The sequence below is a fragment of the Taudactylus pleione genome, unplaced genomic scaffold (genome assembly GCF_031769625.1).
Source record: "Taudactylus pleione unplaced genomic scaffold, aTauple2 ptg000139l, whole genome shotgun sequence".
NCBI lineage: Eukaryota > Metazoa > Chordata > Amphibia > Anura > Myobatrachidae > Taudactylus > Taudactylus pleione.
In genome coordinates, this window is record NW_028284541.1 from 4176410 (window position 1) to 4186441 (window position 10032).

A 10032-nucleotide genomic window follows, 5' to 3' on the forward strand; every position below is an offset into this window, starting at 1 on the left:
TCGAAATCCCCCCCTGGGGGATGGCACTAGGAATCCCATCCTGGGGTGAGACACTTGAAGTCCCCTCCAGGGGAATAATACCACAAACCCCATCTTGGGGCATTACACTGGGAACCCCATCCTGGGGTAAGACACTTGAATTCCCCTCCTGGGGTATAAAACTGGGAACCCCATCTTGGGATGAGGCACTTGAATTCCACTCCTGGGGTATAACACTGGGAACCCCATCTTGGGATGAGGCACTTGAAATCCCCTCCTGGGGTTTAACACTGGGAATCCCATCTTGGGATGAGGCACTTGAAATCCCCTCCTGGGGTATAACACTGGGAATCCCATCTTGAGGTATAACACTTGGAACCCCATCCTGGGGTGAGACACTTGAGGTCCCATCTTGGAGAATAACACTTGAAATTCCCCCTTGGGGCACAACACTGGGAACCCCATCCTGGGATGAGACACTTGAAATCCCCTCCTGGGGTGAGGAAACTGAAACCCCCTCTTGGGGTGCGAAGCTTGAAACCCCCTCCTGGGGTGAAGAACTTGAAATAAGGACTTTCTCTTGAAACGTAACACTTGAAATCCCCTCCTGGGGTATAACACTGGAAACCCCATCCTGGGGTAGGATACTTGGACCCTTGTCCTGGGGTGAAGAACTTGAAACAAGAACTTTCTCTTGAAATGTAACACTGGAAATCCCCTCCTGTGGTATTACACTGGGAATCTCATCCTGGGGTGAGACACTTGAAGTCCCCTCTAGGGGAAGGACACTAGGAACCCTCTCTCTGGGTAAGAGGCTTGAAACCCCCTCCTGGGGTAAAGAACTTGAAATGAGGATTTCTTCTTGGCGCGTGACACTTGAAATCCCTTCTTGGGGTATAACACTAGAAACACCCTCCTGGGGGATAGCATTTGAGGCCCCTTCCGGGGAAACAAGATTTGAAACCTTCTTTTGGGGTGAGAGACTCAAGACCCCCTCCTGGAGTACAGAACTTGACACTCCCTGTTGGAGTATGGGACCTAAAACCCCCTTCTGGGGAAGCTGACTTGGCTTTTCCTTTCGGGGTACGCAATATGAAACCCCCTTTTGGGATGCAAGAACACAGACTTCCTCCTGGGGTGAGTGGCTCAGAACCCCCTCTTGAGGTATGGAACTTGAGACCCTTTCTTGGGGAGTAACACTTGAAATTACGGTCCGCTCCTGGGGCATAACACTCGAAACGAAGGCCTCCCCTTGAGGCTTGAAACTCGAAATGAAGGCCCTCTCCTGGGGCGTGAAACTCGAAACGAAGGACCCCTCCTGGGGCATGAAACTCGAAACGAAGACCCCTCCCTGGGGCGTGAAACTTGAAATGAAAGCCCCCTTTTGGGGTACAACACTTGTAACCACCTTCTTGGGTGAGAGATTTGAAACCCCCTCCTGGGGCATGAAACTTGAAACGAAGGCCCCCTTCTGGGGCGTGGAATTTGAGACCTCCTGCTGTGGTGCGAGACTTGGGACCCCCTGCTGGGGTAAGGAAGTTGAGACCCCTCCTGGGGCTACTTACTGGAGTCCCGTATTGGGAAAAGCAGAATCCGGACTGGGACCGGAACAGGCAGAATCCGGGCTGGGACTATTGGAAATGGAATCCGGGCCGTGACCAGTAGAAGTGTAATGAGTAGTGTCCCTGACTTTAGAAGGTTGAAATATCCTCCCAATATTTCTTAGACGAGGGTTGTAGCAGGGCCCCAATCGAAAACTTGAACTTTCTTTTGCTTAGTGGACATCACCTCCTTATCTGTAACTGAAGAAACGGGAATCACTGATGGATGATGGGGAGAACTGAAAATGCAGACATTAGGAGTCACACACTTGTCACCACTTCTCAGTGGGCGCAGAGTACAGTCCTTAAGAAAGTGATCGTCATAACCGCAATATAAACACAGATGCAGTTCCTGACGTCGCTGACGTTCAACCTCAGTAAGTTTAGGGTGCAGGTAACTTTGATGCTTTACTTTAGTTTGCTTGGAAAAGCTGTTAGTCAAGTCAGGAGTAGCACTAGAAAGCTTGGAAATAACTTTAAAAATTTTGGGACGGAGATTTTGTAGTTGTTCTAGAAGCCAGTAGAAACTCTTGAAAGGTTCAGGGTCATGAATATCAGGAAATTGGGGAACCAGAGGACACTTGAGAGGTTCCCTAGCTTGCACAGAAAATTTTTCATCTGTAGGGGTAATTGAAACTTCGGAACGAAACTGTGGAGAATTCACTGGCGGAACTTGTGGTGTGTCTGGGGACAAAGCAGCTAGAACTCAATGAATAACCGTCATTTGACTAGAGAGTTCTTGCAGCTGCTGTCTGATGGATTGCAAAGCTGTCTCCTGTGCAGACATATGAGAGAGTAAATCCTGAAAACCTGCTTCAACCTGGAACCCGGCGGCTTGCATATTAGGCTGTTCAAACTGTCACAATCCGTTGAAAGTGATCCTCTGTGGAGGACGGTGAGCCGGGGGGTTCAGGTGACTATCGGAGTGACTGTGACTAGGTCTCCTATTTGCGGCCGAACCCAGGTTTGGCTAGACCTGCCCAGAGGCGCGGAGTCTAACTCACTTGGTGGTTTTCTCCAGTGACCCCTCCAATTGGGATTTGGTTTTCCGCTGCACCAAGTGAGCAGGTCGTGGCCCTCTGGACAGGTACCTGGGAATGGCAGAAGACCGGAACTATATTACGTTAAGTTATTGCTAGAACACTGGAGATACACTGGAACACAATTACAAATCCTGATCACCGGCTTGCATTTGCATAAGATTACTGAGAATGTACTAAGAATCACTAAGAAATCCAGGCGTTGACTAGCTCAGCAGCTCAGGGAGATGTGGACACAGGCAGGTACTGGAGTTTGCTAAATATGCAGGAAAACACAACATATACTAGGGATTGCACATACAAGAGTAGAGTGGACTCAAGGAATATATTGGGAATGCTAGAAATGTGGTACTGGACAAAGGCCAAATACTGGGAGAGCTAGAAATGCTGGTACTGGGCAAAGGCAAAATACTGGGAGAGCTAGAAATGCTGGTACTGGGCAAAGGCAAAATACTGGGAATAATTATATATGCAGGTGCAGATTGTACAGATAAGACATATAGAGAAGATAGGCATACACTGGGAGAGTGCTAACTGCAAGTGCAGATTTGCACTGACAAGACACAGAGCAGATTTACACAGACATGTGCTGGGGGGTCCAGCTGTGAGCTAATTAATACCAGTAGGTAATCTGACACTTCAGTGATACAGGGTAATAGCCACAGGAAAGCTGCAAAAGAATAGCAGCACATATACAAAGACACACAGGGAAGGGACATGAAACACTGAAGTACTGTGAGAAAGCTAAAGTCTCAGAGTAAGGTTTAGCATGGAAGCTAATACAGGAAACTGGGAAACTGTGAGCAGGCTGAAGCAACACGCTGAAGGATTTAGCACAAAGCAACAGTGGGAGTAACACAGGCACTTGGAATAACGAAGTTGAACAGCATCTTCCTGGAGTTCTGGAGGCGGATTTATACCCAGGGGTAGCAGATTACTGGAGCACAGCATCAGCTGACTGAAATCATGCTACCATAGGTTAGGAGTACTGTCACATGAGAGGAACTGTCATGGCGGCGCCCATGATGGGAACTCCGATCCCCAGCACACACAGCCGACCATGGAAGCTCGCAAAAAGCACCTAAGGCAGAATACTCAGCCCCACATCCATCACTGCACCAGACGTCTGACTGCAAGGGAGTCAGGGGAAGCCGGCAAGGAGGTGAGAGAGGCCAATCCTAGGCTGAACCCTGACAACTCCCCTCTGTGCCGCTGTGAGGCAGAGGCAAACAAAATCGTCTCAGTGCATCTTTTACCAAGTGGGAATGGCCACACCACTGTGCTTGGTCATGTTCTTTATAGCAACAGGTCTTGCAAGAGGTATTGGTGCCATGGGAGGTTGGAAGTGGGAGGCATTGGTGGCCATGGGTAGTTGGAAGTGGGACCATACGTTACCAAATGTCTAGTTTCGCCTATGTAGTCGCATATGCATGCACTTGTTTTTCTGCACATGCTGAGAGTGATTTCCTGCAAAGTGGCATAGCGCTAATGCTCCATCAGACTCAATAACAATTCATTGATAAAGTCCTTATATATTACGGCGAAATGCGTCAACGGACCTCCCGTTTGCAGCACTTTGATCTGACCTAAAGACACTGGAGTGTCGTGCCAAATACTAACCTTACGGAGGAAGCGCAGCAAGCGCACAAGATATCATCACAGTGTTTACACTAGACCCCGGTGGACGCTAAGTGACTAAACTGAGCTGGAACACATGGGAGCCAAACAAGACTACTGGGGCAGGGCTGCCCGATCAGGCCATTTCCCAGAGCAACCCCACGGTTCAGGTACACCTAGGGCCTGATTCAGACCCGTTCGCTAGATGCGGCCGCTCGCTCCCAGCATATGGAAATTCAGCTAAGTGATGTCAAGAAAGGCGATCGCACGGCAAGGCCTAAGCATGCCCACTATGTCTTGGCGAGCAATCACTTTGTGTTTATAGACGACCACCAGCCTGTCTTTAGCAGCCCACTAGCGAACGTCATCTCCAGGAAGTATATACAACCATCGCTACATCGGGTTCCATCGGATCTGACCGCAGCGCTTGACTGTACCCTACCGCAAGCACTGCGACCACTTCAGTGTATAATTCAACCAGGTGACGTGTACTATGACGCTGCCTGTTAATTATGCACCCCTCTGAAACGGCGTTGAAACACTCAGGCACGCCTGAGTGTTTGCAACTCCACTCACCTGTTACTAATGCCCTGCTCCTGTTACCACCCACATACGGCCTCTCCTGTCACTCATTTGCTGGATGAGCGAGCGCTACCCGATCGCTCAAACTAGTTCGCGCACTGCGATGCATACGCATGCGCAAATGCATAACATCGGCCGCGTACGAGTGAGCAGCAGCTTGCGAACGGGTCTGAATCAGGCCCCTAGTGCGGTCAAAGCTGGTGACATCAAATAAGCTTTATAAACATTACCTCACGATTCCTTCCTATTTGGAACTGTTAAGTCATATCTGATCCTCACAGAGCAATCTGCACGGAATATTTTATTCTATTTATACACATGCAAGTGGAATACTATCTAACCATCATTGAACATTAGATACAAATTATTTGGTTCCGTCAACAGGTGCTTTTATGGGACTATTCTATTCAATGTACTGAATGTTGAAATTATACAGATCGTTTTTATCTAATTCATGATTTAAGAATTATAGTTATTCCTAGTAATATATATTGAAATGTATTGTTATATAGTTGTATTTTATTCTTATATGTGATTAAATTATTATTATTATTGGAAAACCTGACTGCTGTATAATTTTTTCTGCCATTTCACAACTTGGTTCTAATAAATAAACGCAGTCCCATCTTTAATATATAGTTTATTCAATAACAAATCTGTATTAAAGCTCATACAGTATTATGGAAAAGTGTCTCACCAGATAAAGCAGGAAAACTTGGTTTGTAGAGTAGCCTGTGAGGAGGGCAGGATAACTTGGTTAGATGAGTTGCCTGCCAGGAGGGCAGGATTTCTTGGCTAGATGAGTTGCCTGCCAGGAGGGCAGGATTTCTTGCCTAGATGAGTTGCCTGCTGGGAGGGCAGGATTTCTTGGCTAGATGAGTTGCCTGCCGGGAGGGCAGGATCTCTTGGCTAGATTAGTTGCCTGCCGGGAGGGCAGGATCACTTGGCTAGATGAGTTGCCTGCCGGGAGGGCAGGATCTCTTGGCTAGATGAGTTGCCTGCCGGGAGGGCAGGATCTCTTGGCTAGATGAGTTGCCTGCCAGGAGGGCAGGATTTCTTGGCTAGATGAGTTGCCTGCCAGGAGGGCAGGATAACTTGGCTAGATGAGTTGCCTGCCAGGAGGGCAGGATTTCTTGGCTAGATGAGTTGCCTGCCAGGAGGGCAGGATAACTTGGCTAGATGAGTTGCCTGCCAGGAGGGCAGAATTTCTTGGCTAGATGAGTTGCCTGCCAGGAGGGCAGGATTTCTTAGCTAGATGAGTTGCCTGCCAGGAGGGCAGGATTTCTTGGCTAGATGAGTTGCCTGCCAGGAGGGCAGGATAACACAGGCTGAAAATAGTTCAGGTGTAAATGTACAGTTTGATTACACACAGTAGGGCTGAGAAAACTGTAGCTGCTGATTATACAGAGGAAGCACGGACCCAAAGGCTTGGGCCTGCATACACTGAGCACAGCATGTGGATGGTGAATAGTTCAGGTGTAAATGTACAGTTTGATTACACACAGTAGGGCTGAGAAAGCTGTAGCTGCTGATTATACAGAGGAAGCATGGACCCAAAGGCTTGGGCCTGCATACACTGAGCACAGCATGTGGATGGTGAAAACAGACCGCAAGCTAACAGCAATCAGAGCAGAGTGGAGCAACAGTCTTGAATAATTGAGCTACCTGCTGAAGCCTGGAAGGCGGCGTGGCGGGAGATGGAGAGTGGTAAATAGAAGCAGCGGCTGAAGTGTAGACAATCACGGAGGATAGCTGGAACAACCAGACCGAGCTGTATGAGGAAACTCTATAACCGGTGAGGGAGAATGAATCTGGAAGCTACAAATAGGAGGAGCAGCCAATCAGCAGCATATGGAGTATGAGTCACTCTCTGCAGCATCCCCGGTGCTTGGTAATCAGCGGAACCAGATTCTGAGTCAGTGTAGATCCTGAGCCGGTGGGAAACAAGCCGCTGCCATGGCTTGTGACAGTACCCCCCCCCTTGATGCAGGGTTGAAGAACCCCCAGAGCCTGGTTTAAAGGGAAATTCCTGAAAAAACATCCTCTTCAACCTGGGAGCATGTAAGGCATCTTCTGGAATCCAGGAACGTTCTTCCGGACCATAGCCCTTCCAATGGACCAGAAACTGCAACCGACCTCTAGATACTCTAGAATCCAGCACTTTCTCAACCACAAGCTCTTGTTGACTGTGGACCACCACCGGAGCAGGTCTGAAAGAACTCCAGTTCCCAAATCTATCTGATTTATGGACTGGCTTTAATAAAGAGGCATGAAAAGCGTTGTTAATCTTTAACGAATTTGGTAGTTGAAGTTTGAAAGCAACTGGGTTAACTTGAGAAATTATCCGGAAGGACCAATAAACCGAGGATGCAATTTGTGAGAGGGTTGCCGGAGTTTGATATTTCTAGTGGACAGCCACACTAAGTCCCCCTTTTGAACGTGCAAGGCCTCCGATATCTATCTGCCAATTTTTTAGAATGGAGAGATGCCTTGCGGAGATTATGATGCACCTTGGCCCAAATACCACGGAGTCTGGAAACAGTCCCTGCATCAGAGGATATGGAGAATGATAAATCAAATGAATTGCCCCGAGGATGTTGGCCCGTCACACAATAGTAGGGTGAAACTGAAGATGCAGAGTGACAGGAATTGTTAAAAGCAAATTCAGCCATGGGAAGATGAGACACCCAATCATTCTGGAATTTTGAGATGTAACACCGTAAATATTGCTCCAGGGTTTGATTAGCACATTCTGTCTGCCCATTAGACTGTGGGTGATATCCTGAAGACAAGCTGAGACTGATACCCAGTGTAGTGCAGAAACATCTCCAAAACCGTGCAACAAATTGCATCCCACGGTTGGAAACAATGTCACAGGGAAGACCATGCAAACGAAAAATATGTTCCAAGAAGAGGACAGAAAGTTCTTTGGCAGATGGCAATTTGGGCAGAGGAATAAAGTGCGTCATTTTGCTAAAGCGGTCCACGATAGTCCAAATAACTGAACAGCCAGCAGAGCGAGGAAGGTCCACAATGAAGTCCATCGCAATGTGTGTCCAGGGTCTTTTTGGTGTGGAAAGAGGAAGCAGTAATCCTGATGGTGGGGTACAAGGATTCTTGTTACGAGCACAAACCTCACATGCCAAAACAAACTCCCAAAACGTCCAAAGCCAAAGACGGCCACCAAACCACACGAGACATTAATTCAATGGTCTTATTGATGCCTGGATGTCCGAAAGCCCATCTCACATGGAAGTCCTGTAGGACAGCTTTTCTCAAATTTACAGGAACAAACAGGCGATTGGACGGTCTACCAGGAGGCGAATCCTCTTGAAACACGGATAGATCCTCAGCCCAATTTCGAGATAAAGCCACCTGGATACAAGATCTGGGAATGATGGATTATTTGATCACAGTATCCTGTTGGACAGGAGTGAAACTCCTGGACAATGCATCAGCCTTGATGTTAGTAGATTCAGGTCTAAAAGAAATGAGAAAATTAAATCTGTTAAAAAATAGTGCCCATCGTGCTTGCCTGGAGTTAAGCCTCTTGGCCGATTCAATGTATGCCAAATTTTTGTGGTCAGTGAGGACAGAGATCTGGTGTTTGGCTCCTTCAAGCCAATGTCTCCAATCCTCAAAAGCTAACTTAATGGCAAGCAGCTCCCTGTTCCCAACGCCATAATTACACTCGGCTGAAGAAAATTTACGTGAAAAAAATGCACATGGATGGAGTTTGCCATCCAACGGATTATTCTGAGAGAGAATACCTCCTGCCCCAATCTCAGAGGCGTCCACCTCAACCACAAAAGGCAGATCTGGATCCGGATGTTTGAGAACAGGGGCGCTGGTGAAAGCAAGTTTGAGCTGTTCAAAGGCCCGAACTGCCTGACTAGGCCAGTTAGAAGCATCCGCACCTTTCTTGGTTAACTCTACTATGGGGGCAACAATGGAGGAAAACGAGCCAATAAATCTCCGATAGTAATCGGAAAAACCAAGGAAACATTGAATGCCTTTCAATGTAGTAGGCTGAACCCAGTCCAATACTGCTTTAACCTTTCCAGGATCCATGGAGAAGCCATGAGGAGAAATAATATATCCAAGAATAGATACTTGCTCCACATGAAACTCACACTTCTCCAACTTGGCAAATAACGAATTCTCTCTCAATTTAGATAGGACCTGACTGACATGCTGGTGCATGGAGTGAGAGTAAATGAGGATGTCATTGAGATAAACAACCACAAAAATGCCAAGAAACTCCCGGAGTACATTGTTGATAAAGTCTTGAAAGACTGCTGGAGCATTAGCCAATCCAAACGGCATAACTAAATTTTCATAGTGCCCCATATGCGTATTGAACGCCGTTTTCCATTCATCTCCGGTCTTGATCCAGATCAAATTATAAGCTCCACGGAGATCAATCTTGGAAAAAATGGAAGCTTGCCGGAGCTGATCAAAAAGTACCGAGATCAAGGGCAAAGGGTACGAGTTTTTGATGGTGATTTCGTTCAATGCCCTAAAGTCAATGCAAGGACGTAATGACCCATCCTTCTTCTGGACGAAGAAGAAACCAGCCCCAACCGGAGATTTAGAAGGATGGATGAATCCTTTAGCCAAGGCATCCGCAATATACTCCTCCATGGCCTTATTCTCAGGTATAAAAAGAGAATAGAGATGACCCTTGGGTAACATGGCTCCTGGTAACAGCTGTATGGCGCAATCATATGGACGATGAGGTGGTAGAGAATTGGCCTTTGATTTAGAAAAAACATCTGCAAAAAGATGGTATTGAGCAGGAAGTCCTGGAAGAGACTCTGAGACAGCAGAGATAGCCGTCCGGATGGGTGTAGATAATCAGCAATTTTGACATGCTGGACTCCATTTAACAATATCCCCCGTAATCCAATCAATGACGGGATTATGGGTCATTAACCATGGAAACCCCAAAATGACGGGAGCAAAAGGACACTGGAGTAGCAAAAAAGAAATCATCTCCGAATGCAAAATTCCAACTGAGAGACGAAGAGGTGGTGTCTTCAATTTGATAAGACCATTAGCCACCAGACTACCATCTAACCCACAAATAGGAACCTCTTGAGGTAAAGGAACTGCAGCTAAATCTAAGGAATGAAAAAATTATAAGTCCATGAAGTTCCCAGCAGCACTGCTGTCCACAAACGCCGATACGGAATGGACGGATTGCGACAGAT